Genomic DNA, 21,956 nt, shown 5'->3' on the forward strand with positions numbered 1-21,956 from the left:
AGACAGGCAGTGTGAAAGCCGAATGGACAGCTGAACCCTTGGACAGCGTGGTGAGTACGAGACTCAGTCCTCATGGGGTTGGAAATTCGCACACAACTAGTGACTCCTTCCTAATATAACCAAGACTGGAAGTCTTACCAAAAACAGTCGGTGAAGTCATATTGTGTATGATATATGTATTCTGCACTGTGTTTTTAAAAATTTATTTATTTATTTATTTGACAGAGAGAGAGAGATCACAAGTAGGCAGGGCGGGGGCGGGGGGGGGGAAGCAGGCTCCCCACTGAGCAGAGAGCCCAATGTGGGGCTTGATCCCAGGACCCTGAGATCATGACCTGAGCCAAAGGCAGAGGCTTAACCCACTGAGCCACCCAGGCGCCCCTGCACTGTGTTTTTACAATAGAGTTAGCTAAAGGAAAGAAAGTACACTTAAGAAAATCAGAAGGAAGGGGCGCCTGGGTGACTCAGTTGCTTAGGAGTCTGGCTTTGGCTCAAGTTGTGATCCCAGAGTCCTGGGATCGAGTCCCACGTCAGGGTCCTTGCTCAGTGGGGAGCCTGCTTCTCCCTCTCCCTGCCCTCCCCCTGCTTGTGCCTGCCTTCTCCAGCTTGTGCTCTCTCTCTCTCTCTCTCTGACAAGTAAATTTATAAAATCTCAAAAAAAAATCACAAAGAAGAGAAAATACATTTTCAGTACTGTGCTGTATTTACCAGGGGAAAATAAAATCCTCATAGTCCATGAACCTGCGCTGTTTCAACCCGTGTTGGTCAAGGGCTTTGCAGAGGGCTTCCCCAGTTCCCCGAGTAGTGGAGCCGCTCTGGGGCAGCCACAGGGAAAAGTCTAGATCGCACCTGGCACTGGCAGATTCTCGGTCTTTCTCATCCACCCTGGTTTCCCACAGCGTGTAGAGGGTGTTCAGGGAGCACTGGGACAACACGAGGCTGCTGGAGTCCCACGGGGACACTTGTCCACCCTACAGGGCGGCGATCTCTTTTTAAATTCAGGACAGAGACCCTGAGAGCTGCAGAAGATGGCTGAATAGCACCCATGGAGTCTGGTCTGCATCCTGACCTGCCTCGAATGAGAAAACCCTAGACCTCGGGTTGATGCCACCCGTGTGAGGGGACAAGGACTGGGGCTCTTGTGGGAGGAAGCATGTGTGTCTTGTGGGCAGCATGTGGACTGTCGTGCCCGGAGTAGGGGCTATGGGAGACACACAGTGTGACTTTGACAGCAGTAGAAGTAAAATATCTCGCTTCTGGGGTGCCTGGGTGGTTCAGTGGGTTAAAGCCTCTGCCTTCGGCTCAGGTCATGGTCTCAGGGTCCTGGGATCAAGCCCCACAGCGGGCTCTCTGCTCAGCGGGGACCCTGCTTCCCCCTCTCTCTCTGCCTGCCTCTCTGCCTACTTGTGATCTCTGTCTGTCAAATAAATAAATAAAACCTTAAAAAAAAATCTCACTTCCTTCGACTCTGGAAGGGCTTGTCATCAAGGCAGAAGGGCTGCTATGAGCCTTCCTGGGAGAGGTCATAAAAGCCACCGCGTCAACAATCCGAGCGCCCTGAGACCACCTAGAGACCAGCGTCTTGCACACAGATGGGGAGGGGAGCGCTTTTGCGATTTTTCTTTGTAATCAGAGTTATTGCGGTACAATTCACAAGCAATAAAGGCACCCGTGTTCAATGTACACTTTGCTGGGGTCATGACACTTTTGGGCACCTCTGTAACCATCACCCCAGTCAAGAAATGGAACATTTGAGGCACCTGGATGGCTCAGTTGATTAGGCAGCTGCCTTTGGCTCGGGTTGTGGTCCCGGGGTTCTGGGATCGAGTCCTGCATGGGGCTCCCTGCTCAGCGGGGAGCCTCCTTCTCCCTCTTCCTGTGCCCCTCCCCCTGCTTGTGCTCTCTCTCTCTCAAATAAATTTTTAAAAAAGAAAGAAATGCAACAGTTTCACCACCTCAAAGTTTCTCTTGTGGCCACTTGCAGTCAGCCTTTTCCCAGCCCCAGCCACAGGCAACCACTTATCTCATTCGTTCACTCTAGATGAGTTTGGTTGGGCTTGAGTGTGTGTTTTGTAACTGATGTATAACTGACATATAACATTGTATTTCTTTTAGGTATACAACATAATGATTTTATATCTGCACATGTGGTGAAATGATCACGATAAGCTTAGTTAATATCCATCACCACACATTGTCAAAAAAATCTTTTCCTGGGGCTCTGGGCTGACTCAGTTGGAAGGAAGAGCACATGACTCTTGATCACGGGGCTGTGAGTTCGAGCCCCACGTTGGGTAAAAAATGTACTAAAATTTTTTTAAATAAAAGAAAGATCCTCGGGGTGCCTGGGTGGCTCAGTGGGTTAAAGCCTCTGCCTTCGGCTCAGGTCATGATCTCAGAGTCCTGGGATCGAGCCCCACATCGGGTTCTATGTGCAGCAGGGAGCCTGCTTCCTCCTCTCTCTCTGCCTGCCTCTCTGCCTACTGGTAGTCTCTGTCTGTCACATGAATAAATAAAATCTCAAAAAAAAAAAGAAAAATCCTTAAAAAAATTTTTTTTCTTATGATGTGAAATTTTAAGATCTACTCTGTAGAGCCCTGCACATACACAACACGGTATTAACTATAGTTACTACGCTGTACTCTATATCCATGGGACTTACTTTTTTAAAAAGATTTTATTTATTTGTTTATTAGAGAGAGAGAAAACAAGTCGGGGAAGGAGCAGGCAAAGGGAGAAGCAGGCTCCCCACTGAGCAGGAAGCCCAGATTTGGGACTTGATCCCAGGACCCTGAGATCATGACCTGAGCCAAAGGCAGAGGCTTAACCCACTGAGCCACCCAGGTGTCCCCTGTGGGACTTACTTTTCTTACAGCTGGAAGTTTGTATCTTTTGACCATATTTACCCGTTTTGTCTACCCACCCCCCTGCCCCGCCACTCCCTTTCCCAGCAACAACCCATCTGTTCTCTGTATCTGTAACTCTGGGTTTTTTTTAGATTCTACACATAAACAAGATCATACCTTATTTGTCTTTCTCTGTCTCACTTATTTCACGCAGCATAATGCCCTCAAGGTCCATCCCTGTTGTCCCAAATGGCAGGATTTCCTTCCTTTTTTATAGCTAAATAATATTTCATTGCACACACGCATGTGTGTCTGAGTGCAGAGTGTGGACTGACTGTGTGTATCACATTTCGGTCCATTCATCCTGGTTATTGTGAATGACGCTGCCGTGAACATGGGGTACGGAGAGCTCTTCTAAACAATGATTTTGTTCCCTGCAGCTAAATACCCCTCTTCTTCCTTCCCACGCACCCACAGCCAACCCGAAAGTTGGCGAGCCTCAAATTTCTAGAAATTCAGCTCCAGATTTTTAAATCTACATTTTCACATTGTATCTTTTCTATCTTTAGGATTCCTTCTCAAACATTTAGGACCAGCAGTTAAGACTTAACCACATGTTCTGGTTTCCTTTTCCCACCATTATTTCTTGTTTATCGTGTTTGCCATTTATTGTGTTCTAAATTCTGCCCCGTGTTTATGCAGCAGGGCTGTAAATCTCTGCGCACTTTCAGAAGTGCGACAGAGGCATTCCGTGTCTGACGATCCTTTCTTCCTTCCTTTGTCATCGCTGGCGGCAGGAGAAAAGACACTCATGGGATGGGTCATGGAATCTGTGTCCTGCAGATTAGATGTTCTCTCTGGAATAAATATACGGTCATTTCCAAGTTTACCTTCGCCCCAAAGGCTGTCCTCCCCCTCCTCCTCGTCGACTTTCCCAGGGATGGCTGTCTCTGTGTTGCCCTGGGCTGGGTCAAGGTCACCAATAAGTCCCACCCAGCCTGGGCCATGCTAGGCTCTCTGTGCCCACGGCCATTGAGGCCTCCTCTCTTCAACCCAGGTCTCGACTGGTTTGAGGGCTTCTCAGCCGGTTGGCATTCCCTCCATCTCCACGCCCCGATCTCCCCCATCGCACACAATCTGAGGCTTTTCTCTGCCCCCTCCCCCTCCCCCCATCTCTTCTGTGCTCCTGCTCCCATCCCTGGTAGACCTGGTTTGAACCATGTCCCCAGTGCATGTCCACAAGCTCCCCCACACCCTTCTGGATGGTTCCAGCATGCCAGGACCCCACAATTCCAAACCAGGAAGGGGAAAGAAGAACATGGGCCCAAGTTCCTCCACACACCTTTCTTTCCCCCTTTCCTTATCCTCCAGCACCTCAAGAATTGGGCTTTGCCTCCTCAGGGTGAAAAGCTAAGGTCTGTCTCTTAGGGATTGCCCCTATGTTTCCCTCTCTCCTGGCAGGGACCCTTAGCCTGGCTTCTCAGTCTTGAGTTGGGGGGGGAGGGTATAAGAGATGCTTTCTTTGCAGAACAGAATGATCCCTATGCCTTGGCCTTGGTAGACCTGATTTTTTTTATATTGGAACCACAGACTTGTCTGGAAGGAGGACTTGCTAAGGATGGGTTGATTATAAACCCAAGGAGGGTCCTCAAAAATGTTGTAAGCGAGTTCCTCAGCTGGCCTTGTAAATCGCGAGGTTTTTTGTTTTGTTTTGTTTTTTTTAAAAGATTTTATTTATTTATTTGACAGACAGAGATCACAAGTAGGCAGAGAGGCAGGCAGAGAGAGGGGGTGGGAAGCAGGCTCCCCGCTGAGCAGAGAGCCCAATGTGGGGCTCGACCCCAGGACTCTGGGATCATGACCTGAGCCGAAGGCAGACACCCAATGACTGAGCCACCCAGGCGCCCCTAGCTTCTGCATTTCTAAGAATCCTTTTTCTCTGCTCCTTTTTCTACAACAGGTTGGTTTGGGGAGGGAGCAAGGCTTTTTATTGTAGTAAAATACATTTAACCTAAAACTTACTATTTTAACCATTTTTATGTGTGCAGTTCAGGGACACCTGGCTGGCTCAGTCAGTGGAGTGTGTGACTCTTGATCTCGGGGTTGTGAATTCGAACCCCGCTTTGAGTGTGGAGCCTACGTAAAAAAAAGGTGTACAGGTCACTGACATCAAGTACATCGTGTAAACATCATGTAGAATATCTACACCCCCAACTCTTCTACTGTCCCCAACAGAACTCTGTGCCCATGAAGCAATTACTTCCCCTCCTCCCCTCCCTATAGTGCCTGGTAACTGTTGTTCTACTTTGTGTCTCTAAACACTCGCGTATTTTAAGGGTCTCACACGGGTGGAATCTATCCTTCCACTCCGGCTTACTTCACCTGCTACAGTATTTTCAGGGTCTATGCATGGGATAGCGTATATGGAAATTTTATTCCCTCTTACGGCTGAATAATATCTCATTGTGTGTGTGTCCCACAAACCAGGTTGGTTTTTACGAATACGGCATGCTGTCGTTAACATTTTCGAGGTGCTCACGTGATTATCTTTTTTTTTTTTTAAAGAGTTTATTCATTTGAGAGACACAGATCACAACTAGCCAGAGAGGCAGGCAGAGAGAGAGGAGGAAGCAGACTCCCCGCTGAGCAGAGAGCCCAATGCGGGGCTCGAGGGATCCCAGGACCCCGGGATCATGACCTGAGCAGAAGGCAGAGGCTTTAACCCACTGAGCCACCCAGGCGCCCCAGGGTGCTCATGTGACTACCTTAAGCACATTTGTTTTCCCTCCATTCCACTGGGGGACATTCCTTTCCAGCTTGTCCTTCCCAATCCCCTTTCTCAGGACACAGACCGTCCTTGCTCGTGAGGGGACCCTCTGTCCTCTCTTCACACGGTTGGTAGTGGACGCAGAGAAGGCGTGCAGGCTGATGTGAGCAGTCTGGGTGTTTACCCAAATAATTTCTTGCTTCTTCCATCAGGCCCCATCCCCTCGGTTGGCAGAGTGGAGGACTGTCGGCCCTTGGTGCTGTGTGAGTGGAGATGAGGCAATGGCACCTGTCCCTGCAGGGACAGGACCAGCCACCAGGCCCCCCAAGGGTAAGACGGGGACTGAAGGTGCTGGAGTGGATCAGACCCAAGGGCACCTGGGGGTTACTCTGCCCCCCACTCCGTGCAGCCAAGGCGGGGCAGGTCCCCTCTCTCCCCAGCCTCCCCTCCCATGGCTGTACCCTTAACCTATCTGGGTAATAACCTCTCCCAGCCACTTGGATGGAGGCCTTGGCAAGTCCCCGGCTGGCTTAGTGAGGGAGGAAGGACAGCGTGCTGGGCCACTAGGCACCAGCACAGCTCACAGACCCCCTTTCCTGGGGGTGCAGGCCCCCCTCCGAGGCCGTGAGCTCAGCGCTGGGGCGTGTGCAGGGGGTGCTCTGGGAACGGAGAGGTGAACGCAGGGGCTTGTCTTGGAAACCAGAAGCCAGTGAGGTCACACTTGACCAGATTTTAACATTCTACCACTTACAGTTTTCTGTTTTTCTTCTCTCCTCCTTGTTTTCCTCTTTTCCGATAGTTTCAAGAATGGATTCCTAGTGATCTGGCATGTTCTAATTTCACTTCGTGATTTTGGGAAAGCCCCACGAGCATGTTTTGTTCTGGATTATAGATCTGAACTACAAACTGTGTTGGGAAAGGACCGTAATCCAAATTATAAACAGCTGAAAATACAGATTGTGTGAACTAGGAAATCTGTTGTAAAGTAACCCAGAGAGACTCGGACCAACAAGACCCTTGGTAGGGCTGGAAAAAACAATGTTTGCCACCAGGGGGCGCTGCCGGCCACGCCTGCAGATTTTTAGGGGAATTGTTCTTTGTGTCTGTCTTGGGCCGCGTTTGAATGTGATTCCCCTGGCAGATGCAGCGAGGGCCAGAACACCAAACGGGCTCTCGGAAAGCCTGGAGGGGCTCGTGTTACTGAAAGCTCGAGAGATTGGGCTCATTTCAGGCACGGCTAGGTTTAGGCGCAGGCAACCTGTGTCATGTGTCAGACTTGGCTCTCGTCAGGGATGGGCTTTATTGTCCCCAGGGCTCTCCTCTCAGTGGCAAAGCGGTTGCAGCGGCTCTGGCCCCCCAGCCTCCCACTCACAAAGACCCCACTCGCCCGACAGTGTTAACACAAGTCCACGAATTGGGTCTCTGGGCTCCGATGGGCCTGACCTTGGTCAGGAGCCTGCTCCTGAGCCCAGCTCAGTCCCTGACAGCGGGATAGACTGGGAGACCCTGGGTCACAGGGGACTCAGGGTGGGGCCAGCCCAACCCAGAGGACAGGGACAGAGGGTGAGGGTGGAGGGGCCTGCAGACAAGACCAGGCTCTGCTCCTGGGAGCTGGGTGAATGCGTGCTGGGCGGTCCCCAGAAAACCTGGGGAAGACGCCGGAAATGGAGGGTCTCAGGCAGAGGTAGGGGTGAGGGTTGCGAGCACAGCTGGCAGGATCAGCTTCAGACCAGAGGAGAGACTCCTGGGCCATGGTGATGGGCAGGCAGGGCTGAACCGAGACTTCCGAGCTGGGGTGGTGCGGGGAGAGGGGATGGGCCCCCCAGAGTTCGGTCCTGGGAGGGCGCGGCTGAAGCAGGTTCTCCGCATGATGCGAGGAGGCCAGGGAACCAAGGGGACAGAATGATGGACAGACCCATGGCAGGGCCAGGGGCAGGGGGTGAGGGGGGCGTGTCTCTGGAGTCTCTGGAATGAGGACTGTCCTCTGGGATGTCCACCGGGGATGGGAGAGACAATCAGCGTGCTCCTCACAAAACTGCTGGCAGCGAGGAGAACACTGGTCCCAAACCTCCCCGCGCTGGTGTTGCGGAGGCCGGGAGGACCCTCCGAGCAGAGAAGCCCGTGGGTAAGAAAACAAGTGGAGGGGAAGGTCCGCGCATGAGGGACGAATTCAGGAGAAACAATGAACCCACAGATCGGTCATCTACTTATCTCCGCTCCATCCGAAAGCCCCACGGAAATAACCCTAAAGGAATCAGAAGGACGAGAAGGATGGGGGAGGGGATGAGAGACGCTGGCATTCTGGAAACCAGGGAGACGGTGGACATCCCCGCTTGACCTGGCAGAGAGGAGACAGCTCGACCCAAGGGCTGCTGGGGTTGCACATCAAAGAGGCAGAATCCTGGAAGCTTCTGGAACTGGAAATTTCACGTGTTTTGTCTCTTGGTTGCTCGGTAATAAAATGCCCAGACATTTAGTGACTTGTCCCTTGAGTACAAGCAGCCGTGTGTGATTTTATGATCTGTGGGTTGCCCTGGGGGGCTCTGCGGCCCCCCGTAAGGCCGACTGGGCTCTCAGGTGAGGACCTCTGTCCTTCTCCATGACTGTCTCCCTGGGGCCTGGGCTTCCAGCTCGGTGTTGCTGAAACCAGCCGATGGTTAGCTAAACAGGGCTCTTCCTCAAGCCGGTTTTCCCAATGCATGTGAGTATTAGGATCAGTATTATCATTAGACCTATTCACGGGAAGAGGTTGAATCGTAGCGATGGGGTCAGCAGACACAAGCTGAAACCCCAGAGCCAGACGATAACTGGCCCGTTAATAAGGTCCTCTCTGTCATTAGCCGTCAGTCCTGCCCATTGTTGCAAGCAGTGCCTCTTCGAGAGATGCCGGTCGGGCATGCAGGCTTTGATGCTGTTAGGTTCCAGAAGCTGGACTGGTCTCAGCGACATCTGGCTCCATGGCATTCTGGTCACTATCCCAAGAGGCAAAATCATCCCTTGCTCTGAGCCTCTCTCAAGGCATCGATACAGGGGCGCCTGGGTGGCTCAGTGGGTTAAAGCCTCTGCCTTCGGCTCAGGTCATGATTCCAGGGTCCTGGGATTGAGCCCCCCATCGGGCTCTCTGCTCAGTAGGGAGTCTGCTTCCTCCTCTCTCTCCCTGCCTCTCTGCCTGCTTGTGATCTCTGTCTGTCAAATAAATAAATAAAAATCTTAAAAAAAAAGGTATCGATGCAATATTGGATTTCTCTCACAGACCCTCACTTTCCTCCTCTTCCCTGTTTAGACGGGAACGTCTCCACCTTTGGAGGGGACATCAAGGTTGCCCACTGTGCTGGCCCAGAGTGTCCTCGGAAGCCACGTTCTGGCAAATGCCTCCCCCTTGGTCCCTGCTGTTCACCTAGGTAGGATCTCCGGGTACAAACTAGTGGTCTCTCCGGACTTTTGGGCAACACGCCGTACTCAACGTTAACCCCAATGTCGCCCGAATAGGTGAACACACAGTGCGGGGGTGCCTGGGTGGCTCAGTGGGTTAAGTGTCTGCCTTCAGCTCGGGTCATGATCCCAGCGTCCTGGGATCAAATCCCGCATCAGGATCCCTGCTCAGCAGGGGGGAGTCTGTTTCTCTCTCTGTCTCTCCCCCTCCTCCAGCTTGTGCTCTCTCTCTCTCTCTCCCTCTCGCTCACTCACTCTCTTTCTCAAATAAATAAATAAAAGCTTAGGTTTAAAAAAAAAAAAAAGGACAAAGCATGAGTCCATTAGAAATTCTGACACAAGGTTTAAGGGTGTAGTTTCTTTCTCTGAAATCACACCCCTGCTTCCAGTACCCACCGTTGCAGCCCGGTCCTGGGAACCAGGATCAGTAGGAAACTGGGAACCTGCATCAGGTAGGAAGAAAGAAAACAGGGGCTCCTGGCTGGCTCGGTGGGTGGAGCACACGACTCTTGAAACCGGGGTTGTGAGTTCGAGCCCCACGTTGGGTAAAAAGCTGACTTAAAAAAAAAAAAAAAAAAAGTAAGTAAGTAAGTAAGTGATATGGGAAAGAACAGTATGACTGCGTCAGCTTCTCTCCCCAGATCACCTGGAAACACGGAGTGATCTGCATGGTGGCTGCCCCTGTATGGATGTGGCCCCATGCTCAGGAAGGCGTGCAAGCCAGCTCGTTATGCCTTTGTCTTCCCGTTTTGGACAACAGACGTTCCCACCGTGTGTTCTGATTCCTACCCAGCCGTTACTCTGAAGACGAAGATGTGTTCCTGGGGTGGAAACTACGGCCCAGAACCATGGAGCAGTGCGGTGCTTCCTGTTTTCATCCTCCCGTAGCGTTTCGGGCATTGGCACCCGCCACCGAGTATGTAAAGCGTGTTCCTTCTTGGGCCCATTGGTGGCCACCTGCAGTCCCCGCCTCTTGCTGCCAGAGAAAAGGCTTCCGGCTGGTACCCCGCGCTTCCCAGGGCGAGGACAAGATGGCCTGACTCAGCCCAGCCCCGCTTTGCTCCAGGACATACACCCGTGTCCACCTGCTTTACGGACGCTGGTGCTCTCTTCGAGGAAGCCCACCAGGATATGCCCGGGCACCTTGACGTCACTGTCCAGCTCGGGAAGGGGGTTCTTGGGGTGGGCACTGGCGTGTCCTGCTTTAATGCACCCCCTAAATTCTCAGTGATTTTCACGGAGCCACACTGCACAGGGGTACCCTTCCATCATCCAGTCTCCTCTTGGTCCTCTGCGGGACCCTACGCTCAGGCCATCGGCCAGCACCCTTGCAAGGGTAAAAATTCAAACAGTGGGTCAACCCGCACGCCCCTCAGCCTCCTGAGCTGTCACCTGTCCCTGCTTCGATTAGAGAGGGGTAGTGGTCTTCTAAGCAGTGTTGCATGTTCATCTTGGAACTCCCATCCATGAACCAGGAAGCTCGCGACTGGCCCACAGAGAGCTGTTCCGAGGACCCCACCATAAGATCAGCACCCCTTCGGCTGGTTCTGGAGTTGGCCCTGGGGGAGAAGAGGTTACTGGCTCTGGAGGCGCTCCTGGCATCCCCCTAGCAGCACGTTCCAGCATAAACCGTTTCTGTTTTGTCGTGGAAGTCTGCCAGGCGCTGCCCTCCCCATTGGGCTGCTTCTCCTGCATTGCCCGAGGCCCTACAGGCATTCTGGTTCAAGATTCTTCTCTATCCTTTAGTCATGGGGGCCGTTTCAGTGAGCATCCTACAGCAAGCTAGTGATTGTCTCTCAAATGGAAACTCTGTGGCCCCAAATCCCAGGGCGCACTGGTGGTGGCACTTTTGCCACAACCCAAGCCCACGTATGTGGCTGTCGTGGGGACAATCCGTGGACACAGGGGCTCTAACTGCTAACGGGCAGGACACTGTGCTCTTCCATGCTCTGTCGAATTAACCACCAGTGTGGGCGCAGGCGAGTTTATGGGTCCCCAATTAGCGTGACCAGTATTGGCAGAAGGAAAGATTTACGCGCTTTTGGTATGAGCGCACCAGACAGGGGAAGCTGTCTCTGGGTGGATGCAGTGGCCGTCCCCAGAGCCCGCTGGTGTCAGGGACACCAGACCACCGCCCACGAAGCCTGTCCACACGTTACGATTTGCATCCGAAGTTTCCCTTCCGTCCCATCAGCTGCGTTCCCAAGTCCTCGCAAGCGAACCATAGCTCCCTTGGGGACTCACCACGGATCGGGAACCCTAGTGTTTGGGGGCTTCGATGCCAACGCATCCCAGAAGCATCTGTCCTTGGTCCCCTGACAGTTTTACCTACTCAGGAGCGAAGGCCTGGCGTCCCCAGCCAGGGTGGGGCCCAGGGACACAGGCCCTTTCCAAGGTCCTTATTTGGTTAGACTGTGGGACCGCCCTCCCCTGCAGTCTGAAGCGAGATTTTGTTGTTCTCCAAACTGCGGCAAATGAAGCAGACTTGCTCAGGGTCCCGCAGTGCTGATGAAACGGCAGGAGCTCCCGAGCCCACCCACGTCCCCAGGGTGCTGCAGGAAAACCTTTGTTTGGCCTCACCGTGGAGGTCCTTTTCACTCATCCCATTTCTTTTCTTTTAAAGAATGTATTTATTTATTTATTTATTTATTTGAGAGAGAAAGAGAGAGGGTGATCCGGGGGAGGGAGAGAGAGAAAATCTCCGGCAGATCCGGTGCTGCTGATCGTGGAGCCAAACCCAGGGCTCGATCTCACCACCTCGGGATCATGACGGGAGCTGAAACCAAGAGTCAGAGGCTGAACCCACTGACCACCCAGGTGCCCTGTCTCATTCCTTAATTACTCTTGAAAGATCTCCACCTGGCTGGGAAGGGTCCTTGAACTCCACGCGCTCTCTTTTCCCCATTCGCTTACAAACCCGTCTGTCTAACTGTCTTGGCTCTGGGTTGCTTCAGCACAGGGCTGACCTTTGGCAGTGACCCTGAGGCTTGCAGCTACAACCGGGACTGGCTGGAGGGCAAGGCTGGCCCAGTGAGACCCACCCCAGCGCTATCCCTTTCATTTCCGGGATTATGGAGATCAATGCCCGAGAGAAGGTTCGTTGGAATTTTGCACATCTTCATCCGTCTAGCGAGCAAGCTCGTCAGGAGTTCGAGGGACCATTTCTAAACCTCACAGGTAAGTCTGACCTCCCATAACGGATCACTGCGCCGCTGCAGTGTCGAACCAAGGGTGACCCACACTCAGACAGCAGGAGTCCCTGGGGGCCGCCTTGGGTCACCACCATGCAGGGTCATTTATTTCTAACGATGTCCCTGAATCATTGGGGAAGTTAGATTATGTCCAGCGGGCTCTGCTTTTTAAGGAAAGGGTTTGGGGACTATTTCCGATAAAAAGTGGCTAAAGTTGGGGCACCTGGGTGGCTCAGTGGGTTAAAGCCTCTGCCTTTGGCTCAGTCATGATCCCAGGGTCCTGGGATCATGGCTCAGTCATGATCCCAGGGTCCTGGGATCGAGCCCTGAATTGGGCTCCTTTGTCAGCGGGGAGCCTGCTTCCTTCTCTCTCTCTACCTGCCTCTCTGCCTACTTGTGATCTCTGTCTGTCAAATAAATAAATAAAATCTTTTTTTTTAAAAGTGGCTAAAGTGATTTAAAATGTTGGATCCCCGGTTGCCTGGGCCATCCACTTCTTTCCCGTCCTTCCTGGAGGGATGGTCTCAGCCCCATTTCTCTTGTGAGTGGGTGAACTCTTCTCTCTTGCTCCAAGGCTTCCCCAGTCCCGTGTCAGTTGCCTCAGGTGCACGGTCACTCCTCCACGGTCCCTCTCTGGCCCTGCCCGTCCTAAGCGACCTCAATGCTGGACTAAATCCTATGCAGAAACTGCACCCTAGGCAGCAGCGGGTGACCAGTTGTCCGGAGGGTGTGGGTTTTTTGTTTTGTTTTGTTTTGTTTTTCTGGACACCCGTTAATACAAAAAGCGATCTGTATTCTTGCCTCAGTTTGTGCTGTGTCTTCTTCAGGAAAAGGACCTCCTGCTGGAGATCCTTTCCCCAGAAACAGAGTCATCGGGGTCGCAGAGCTTAATTTCTCTCACCCTCTTCACTAAAGCAAGTGATTTATCCTCTCTTAACCTTAGTTTCTTTCATCTGTGTAGGAAGTAAAAATACACAACTAGATGAGTTTTAGGGTGGCGTCCTTCCCCAGCATTGTCAGGCTCTGCTCTCCCGTCCGTGGATCCCTGAGCTCCTGCTCATGTCCGTCGTCCCAAAGAATGGGGTAGAAGTCCCGTTCTACCCTCCCCTGCTGACCATCTCTAAGTCGTGGGGACCTTTTCTGGTATAGAGTGAAAAATCACAACCATAGAAAAAGGCATCACTAAGAAGCCAGGCTTTCTCCCTTGCCTGCCTCACTTTTCCCCTCCCTCCAACCCCTAGAGACCTTTTTCTCCCCTTTGTTTACAAATACGTATGCTGATCACCCTTTATCCCTAGGAAGCAGCAAGCCCTTTTTGTGGAGCAATAAACCAGTAACTCTAAGTCAGTACATGAAGACCCTTTTCTTCTCTCTGCCCACTCCTAGGCTATGTGGTCCCATTATGTACCTGCTTCATAATGTACCCACCAGTTCCCATTAGAGGACACTTTGTTGCCCTTACTGGATTCTTTGTTTCTAGCCTTTTGCTGTGAGACTGTCACATCTCATTGTCACGCACGGATCTCTATCTTGTGCACATGGCTGGGTCAAATGCAGAGACCCATTTGGATAAGGGATTCTTGCTCATCTGTTGGGTGGGAAAAAATGGTGTCTCGCTACAGTTTTCATTAGAATTTCTCTTATGAGGACGATGGAGCTTCTTTCCATGAACTTAAAAGATTTATTTTACCCTTTTGGGGAAACTACCTCTTCGTGTCCTTTGCTCACTTTTTTTTTCCCTATGGGATGGAGTGGCCTTTTTCTTCTCAATGTCTAGAAGCTCTTCGTACGTTCAAGCCAGCACTTGGTCTCTGATATGAGCGGCAAATATTTACCACTGCTCGTTGTAGGTCTTTTGACTTTACCATTTCTTAATTACATTTTTCATTTGGAGGCATGTGTAGATTCACCTACAGTAGTAAAAAATAGTACAGAGCTATCTCGTGTACACTTTCCCTAGCTTCTTCCGGTGGTAAATAAGCCTGCAAAATTATGGTGCGATATTGCTCCGATTTTTGTTGTTGTTGCTGTTACACAAAGTTTGGGGTTTTTTTGTTTTGTTTTGTTTTCTTCTCTTTTTTGGGGCTTTGACGGGGTGGAATTATCCGCCTGTTTCCAGCTCCTGGATTTGCCTGCAGCCACAAAGCTCCTTTTGCAATCTCGGTGTCACCGCTGGGGGAAGTAGGAGCCTCGGAGAATTTCCTACTTCCTTGGGCAGGGCAAAGGGGTTCCTAGGGAGGTGGTCTTGGCTCTCCCCGCAGAACCCACCTCCTGCAGCCTCCTCCTCCCACCCCTGCCGGGGGTGGGGGGGACAGGTTCTGGCCACCTGCCGCCCTATAAGTCTCAGGTCATTGTCAACGTCCCCTGCGTCTTGTGGCCATGATCTCTTGTTGCTTGGGGCAAACCTCTCCATGGCTGGTTTTGCAGCAGCGGATGGCTCTCCACTCTCCTGCCTTTCCTGTCCAGGAGAGAGTCAGGGACTTTGAAGTCAAACTCATCCCCAGGCTGCTATCGATCACCTATCATTTCTGCTGCTTAAGCCACAATTACTGCGCTTCCTACACTTGACCTATAATTGAATTTCCTTGGGAACTCAATGACAAGATTGATTCAGCCTAATTGAGTCAAAGATCGACTCTCGGTGCCATTCATCTAGTCCCTGTCTCTGCCTGGGGCTCTCGCCACCGAGGCTCCACGGCTTCCACAGATTTGGTCTTAAAAGTCAAGAATCAGGGGCACCTGGGTGGCTCAGTGGTTAAGCCTCTGCCTTCGGCTCAGGTCATGATCCCAGGGTCCTGGGATCGAGCCCCACATCAGGCTCTCTGCTCAGTGGGGAGCCTGCTTCCTCCTCTCTCTCTGCCTGCCTCTCTGCCCACTTGTGATCTCTGTCTGTCAAATAAATAAAATCTTAAAAAAAAAAAGTCAAGAATCAACTGATAACTTTTATGTATCATTTCTCCAAATGATCCTATGCAACATTATCTTTCTTTGCCTTCCCCTTTCGTGGCCAGCCGAGAGCAGAGGAAACCTGTTTTGAAGCTTGCTGGTGCTCTCTTCCCATGGATACTAAAATGCAAGTCCAAGGGAAAGATAAACCTGGTCTGGCTCAAAGCCAGGCTGGGAAATGTGTAAGGAGTCGGCGTCTGGGCCGTTCAGGAAATCAGCAATTTGTCCTTTCTAAATTCTCATGCTAGGGCTCAATGAGAAAAAGAAATGTTTCCCCATAGTAAGATGGGTAGAGGGTCCGGATAGACGTGTCTAAAGCAGATACACAAACAACCAACAAGCAGGAGGAATGATGCGTATCATCACTGGTCATCGGGGAACCCCAAGTCCAAAGCCCAGCGAGCAATCGCTTCACAGCCACCAGGATGGCTGGAAGCAGCCAGAGCACAGTGTTGGTGAGGATGTTGGGCGACTGGACCCCTCACGGGCTGCTGATTGGTGGTGGTGGGGGTGGTGTGCTAATGTTGCAACTGCTTTGGAATCAGTCTGGCAATCCCTCAAAAGGTTAACCACTGCCTTACTCCTATGACCCATCAATTCCAGGTCTAGGGATACTCCCTAGAAAGGAAAACAGGGTTTAGGGAGAAACATGTACACAGTATCCAAGCAGTAGTACCATTACTGGGGGATGGGTGGAGAGAACATGGTGTATCCACGCAGAGGAGTATTAGCCCGCCATAAAAAGGAACAAAGTAGGGGCGCCTGGGTGGCTCAGTCGGTCAAGTGTCTGCCTTTGGCTCAGGTCATGATCTCAGGGTGCTGGGATCCAGCCCCGTGTTGGGCTCCCTGCTCAGTGGGAGCCTGCTTCTCCCTCTCCCTCTTCTCTTCACCCCACTCCACTCATGCTCACTCTCCCTCTCAAGTGAGTAAATAAAATCCTTTTTAATATAAGGAACGAAGCACCGATACCTACTTCAGCGCAGATGAGGCTTGAACACACTCCACGAATGAAGCAATCATGGAAGGGTACATGGTGGAGAATTCCATTTGCATGAAGTGTCCAGAACAGGCAAAGATAATAGAAACAGATATCAGATCAGTGATTTTTTTTTAAAGATTTATTTATTTGAGAGAAAGAATGCGAGAGAGATGGGCACCTGGGTGGCTCAGTGGGTTAAGCCTCTGCCTTCCGCTCAGGTCATGATCTGGGGGTCCTGGGATCCAGCCCCACATCAGGCTCTCTGCTCGGCGGGGAGCCTGCCTCCCCCCACCACCTTTTTGCCTGCCTCTCTGCCTACTTGTGATCTGTGTCTGCCAAATAAATAAATATAATTTAAAAAAAAAAAGCTTATCTGGTAATCTCATGAATTAATGGAGATAAATAAAATTTTAGCAATCCAAATCTAATATAACTTTAAAAGGAACACATTACCCATTCCTGGGTTCTCTTTATCCCACTGAAGCTCAAGTCGTCGACATAATCAATAATATTATTGGAAAAAATTGTAAGAATTCACATAATTATTTCTATAAATGCCAAAAGGGGATTCTTCATTGAAACGCTTGCTGAAAGCAAGAAAAGGTTGCCTCTTTAGCATGACAAAAGGCTCTATTGAAAACCAAAAGTCAAAATTACACTTAATGGAGAAACATGAATTATTCCGCTTTGAAATGGGAACAAGGCAAGGGTACATTATCAGCACTATTTAACTTTAGCTCTAAAAAATCTGACAAAGCTCTTTGAGGAGAGAAAGAAAGATACACATAAGGGGGGGGATAAAACTCTGTTTTGTAAATGAAATGAAGAGCTCCTCAAAATTATGAGAGCTAATACTTGAGCATCAAAGAAACAAGATATAACACAAATTAATTTTGGAGAATTTCCATCGCTACCATAGTGCATCTCTTATCTTTGTGGGTTTTTTTCCATTTATCCATTTTTTAAAATTTTTCAGTAAAGCTTTACAATGTGATTCCTATAGGTCTTGCACATTTTAGTGTCCATCGCCACGGTGAACGGAATCTTTTCTCACCATTGCCTTCCTTTACTTTCTCCGCAAATATTTTAAAGATGGCATTTATGTGGCATCTGGGTGGCTCAATGGGTTAAGCATCTGACTTCAGCTCAGGTCATGATCTCGGGGTCCTGGGATGGAGCCCGGTGTCCCTCCCAACTCCCTGCTCAGCAGGGAGTCTGCTTCTCTGTCTGCCTCCTCCCCTGCTCGTGCTCTCTTTCTCTCTCTCTCAAATAAACAAAATCTTTTTTAAAAAAAGTAAATAAAAAATGTTTAGAACTCCAATCTCACTGAGAAAAAAAGAAATGTTAAATAAAACCGTAACAAGACACCAAAACAACAAATTGGCAATTTAAAAAAATAATCCCAGCCAGAAAACAAAAACAAAACTAGGCGCTTATGCCTTGCTGGTGGGAATGGAAATCAGTACAGACTCAAAATGGCATGTGTGCCCCAAACCCAATGAAGCCTGTGAAGGAGGGAAAAGGACGGTGGGATGAAATGATTTTCAATTTTTGGTTTCTTTTTTGTACTTCCCAAATTTTCTATGTATGTTTTATTATCTTATCTTTTCCTATTTTATCTCATTTTATTTTAAAGTAGGCTCCATGCCCAACCCGGGGCTTGAACTCACAACCCTGGAATCAAGAGTCACTCGCTCTACTGCGTCAGCCAGGTACCCCTCTGTGTATATGTAAATATGATACTTTCCTAATAAAATTATGCATATGCAAATGAAAGCCACAGTGAGATTTCACTAAACATCCACCAGAATGGCTAAGAAGAAAAAGATCAAGGATACTGAGTGCTGATAAGGGCCGGGAGTGGATGGGACGCTCACATATTACTAGGACCTGTAGACGCTGTTTCAGTGGCTTTGGAAAAAACCACCTGACGCTCTTCTGCTACAGCTCAGCAGACCGGCCAGCAATTGCATCCCTGGGTGTATACACCATGGACATAAGTGCGCATGCCCACTGAGAAAGCGTACGATGACATTCACCATGGCTTTCTCAGGTCCCCAGACTGGAAGCAATGTTAAAGGACAATGGGTAGGTTTAGTATATTCCAACATCAGAATACTACAGTGCAGGGGGAGAAGACAGAACGAGTAACTGAGAGGTATGATAATACCGATGAATCTCCCAGACGCGGTGATGGGACAAAAAGCCCAGGGGCCAGAGAGTGAGTATTGATGATTTTATTTATATGAAGTTCAAAGAGAGGCGAGAATATTAAATAGCGACGGGTCATAGTAGCCATTGCTAGGGAGTGGGTAGGCATTGACTGGGCGGGACACGGGAGGCTTTCTGGGTGATGAACATGGAAACGCTGTGGTCTGGTCTAGACATCTGTCTTTGGCTCAGGTCATGATTCCAGGGTCCTGGGATCGAGCCCCGTGTTGGGCTCCCTGCTCAGTGGGGAGCTGCTTCTCCCTCTCCCACTGCTCTTCCGCTCACTCATGCTCTCTTTCTGAAATAAATAATTTTTTAAAAAGAAGAAGAAAGAACTGGGGTCCTCGCACAAACATTTCTATACAGAGATGTTCAAAGCAACTCTGTATCACTACAAAGCCTTGCAGAGGAAACCCTACTGTCCCAGCACCAGGGGATTGATGACCCACAGTCATGGGACATCTGTGTGATGTAATACTCCACGGCCATCAGAATTCAGGATGTCTGAGAATGTTTCGTGGTCTGAAAAAAATGCTCATATTCACAGTATGAACTTATATTTAACTAATAAATAAGTTAAAGTTGCAAAACAGTAAGGACAGGCGTGAGTCCGATTATGTAGAAAGCAAAAGTAGATAAGCATAGAAAAAAACTGGGAAAAGCAGACATAATACTGTATTGTCTTTGGTTCCTGGAAATACAGGTATGCCTGCAAACATTTCCCATTAGTGACCCCTTTTTCTAGGATTAATTGAGACCTGCACTGAGGTGGCCTCAGTGCTCCCCAAAACCTCAGGCTTCCTTTGTAATTCTTCCTCCATAGCTTCAAGCAAGCATGTTCCTACTGTGAAAATCTTTAAGGGGTTTGATAGAAACCACTTCCCTGTGGAGGGTTGTCTGACACTAGAGTCCCTCTGTGGAAGCTGGAGTCCCTAAATTCTACCTAAAACTCTAAAATTACTACTTGTGTTGAGGGGGAAAAAATTACCTTTCCTCCACCCTCTTAGGTGTGGTTTTGGGACCTGTGAATTAAACTGACAGGAGCGAACTTAGCAAGACAAAAGACAAAGTTTATTCATGCGTGCATGCAGGAATTCACAAAGTAATTTGGCTCAATCACTAAAGATGGGAGCATATATAAAATTTATATATATTTATATATGTAATATATATTTATATCTATATAAATATATATAAATTTTATATTAACTTAAATTACATACACACACATACATACACATACATACTAGCAGGAGAAAGGGAGTGGGGAGGTAAAAGCTTCTATGGGAAGAACAATGGATTTCTTTAGGAAAGATGAATGGGCTTTTTGGGGAATAAAATGGGAGACAGAATGGTTTGTGATGTTGCCTTCAAGGCCATCTTCTTCAAGGCCACGAAGCTCCTCCAGAAAAGGGCTTATTATCATAGTTTCATGCTTGACCTCCTTCTCAGGAACGAAGCCACCCCAAAGAGGAGATTTATGGCGATCTCACTCCCAGAAGCTCTACTTTTAGTCAGCTAAGGGAGGGTTCAGGCAAAGCCTCTTCCTGCCTCTGTTAACTCTCAGCTCTCTTTGGCTCAAAATAACCGTTAGGCTGCTGTGATATAACGGGGATCCCTTCACTTGCAAAGAAGGATAATATTTTGAAGTATTATCCAGCTTTTCTCCACTTTTCCTGTTAAACACTCACCCTTTCCTCCTTCATTCTTCCAAGTAGTTATTCCACATTTACGGCCTCAGAGAAAGGGCAGTGCTCTCCAAACACAGAAGGAAAAAGTCAGCTTCCAAAGTCAGGGCCCTGTGGAGAACGGGGAGGATTCCGGCAAACAGGGTGCAGCTCCACTCTTCTCTCCCAAGACAGGAAGGCTGAGGGCAGAAAGAGGAGGGGAGTGTGTGCTGAACCCTCACCCCAACACCGGGCTCAACCCAAAAGGTGGGAGGACAGAATCAGAAATCCCAGATATGGGGTGCCTGGCTGGCTCAGTCGGTTAAGCATCTGCCTTGGGCTCAGGTTGTGATCTCAGGGTCCTGGGATCGAGCCCTGCATCCGGCTCTCTGCTCAGAGAATCTCAGGGGAGGCTCGAGGGAGTCTGCTGGAGATTTTCCTTCTCCCTCTGCCCCTCCCCTTGGTCTCTCTCTCTCTGTCTCTCAAATAAATAAACAAAAAGAAAAGGAGCTCATCTTTTGGTCCAGAATCTCCGTGATTCTAATTCATGGACCAACATGGCTAGACCACAGCACAGAGGTAGTTGGTCAAACACTATTCTAGATATTGCTGTGGATTCTAGATGTCTGTAGATGTTTTTTTCCAGGTTTTATTTATTTGAAAGAGAGAGAGAGACAGAGCATGGGGGGTGGGGGAGAGAGGCAGAGGGAGAAGCAGGACCCCCGCTGAGCAGGGGCTCGATCCCGGGACCCTGGGATCATGATCTGAGCGGAAGGCAGAAGCTTCACCGACTGAGCCCCCCGGACACCTAAGTCTGTGGACTTTGAGGAAAGCAGACAGCTCTGCACACAGGAGGTAGGCTCGTCCCATCAGAGGGAGGCCTGACCAGGAAGGCTGGCCTCTCCATGCGCTGCTCTGGCCGTGGCCGGCAGCCTTCCGTCTGAAACAGCAATCTTGCTCTGGTCCCTAGTCTGCCGCCCTTCCCTGCAGATCTGGGACCTGCTAAGCCTTGCCAGTTGCACGAGCCGATTCCTTAAAATAAATCTCTCTCTCTCAATACATGTACGTATTTATTTACATGTACACATACACCCTGTGGGTTCTATTTCTCTGGAAAGCCCTGACTAATACAACCTATAAATATTCATGTGCCATATTCACCCCCCCGCCCCCCCAAAGACTTCCCAGTGCAAAAAAAAAAAAGGCTTAATATTATGATGCGCGCAAACACTTACTTTGTGGCTGTTGCTCGTTCTTCCTCAGTCCGCCCAGAAGGCAGGGGTGATAAATTATTATCAACATTAGCTGCACTGACTTCTGCCCTGATGCGGCAGGACCCCGGCCACCAGCGCAATCCTGGTCTCAGAGCCCACAGCCTGGCTTTAAATCATGTCAGCGCAGCTACAAGGAGACGTCTTGTTCACTAGCTCCTGACCAGGAGGTAGTATTATATTAGAATTTTAAAAGAAACCTCACATACATGGTAAAAAAACAAAAAGACAAAACAAAATTCAAACTACAGAAGGAAAGGTCTCTTAGAGGAGCTCAGAAAATGGGGCGGCGGGGAGAAGGACACCTGCTTTTTCTTTTCGGTCTTTTTTTTTTTTTTTTTTTTTTTGCTTTGGTTGGTCTCTGCCCCCAGTTGCTGACACAGCACTCCTGAAACCCTCGTCATCTCCCGGGGAGTACGAGTAGCTTTCCTTCTACTGGGCCGGCTCTGGGTGGGCTCGCTCCTGCTAGGGGCTGAGCCATGACTGCGAGCTTGGAGTTGGCAGCTCGCCCCTCCTTGCCCCCCAGTCTCTCGAAAAGGGACAAGGTCTGGAAATAGACTTAGTGATCCATTGGGCATGGGTGATGAAGCCCCCATCAAAATCCCAGCAGTGTGGGGTCTGGGCAGTTTCTAGCTGGGTGACACAC

The sequence above is a fragment of the Lutra lutra genome, chromosome 16, assembly GCF_902655055.1.
Source record: "Lutra lutra chromosome 16, mLutLut1.2, whole genome shotgun sequence".
Lineage (NCBI taxonomy): Eukaryota > Metazoa > Chordata > Mammalia > Carnivora > Mustelidae > Lutra > Lutra lutra.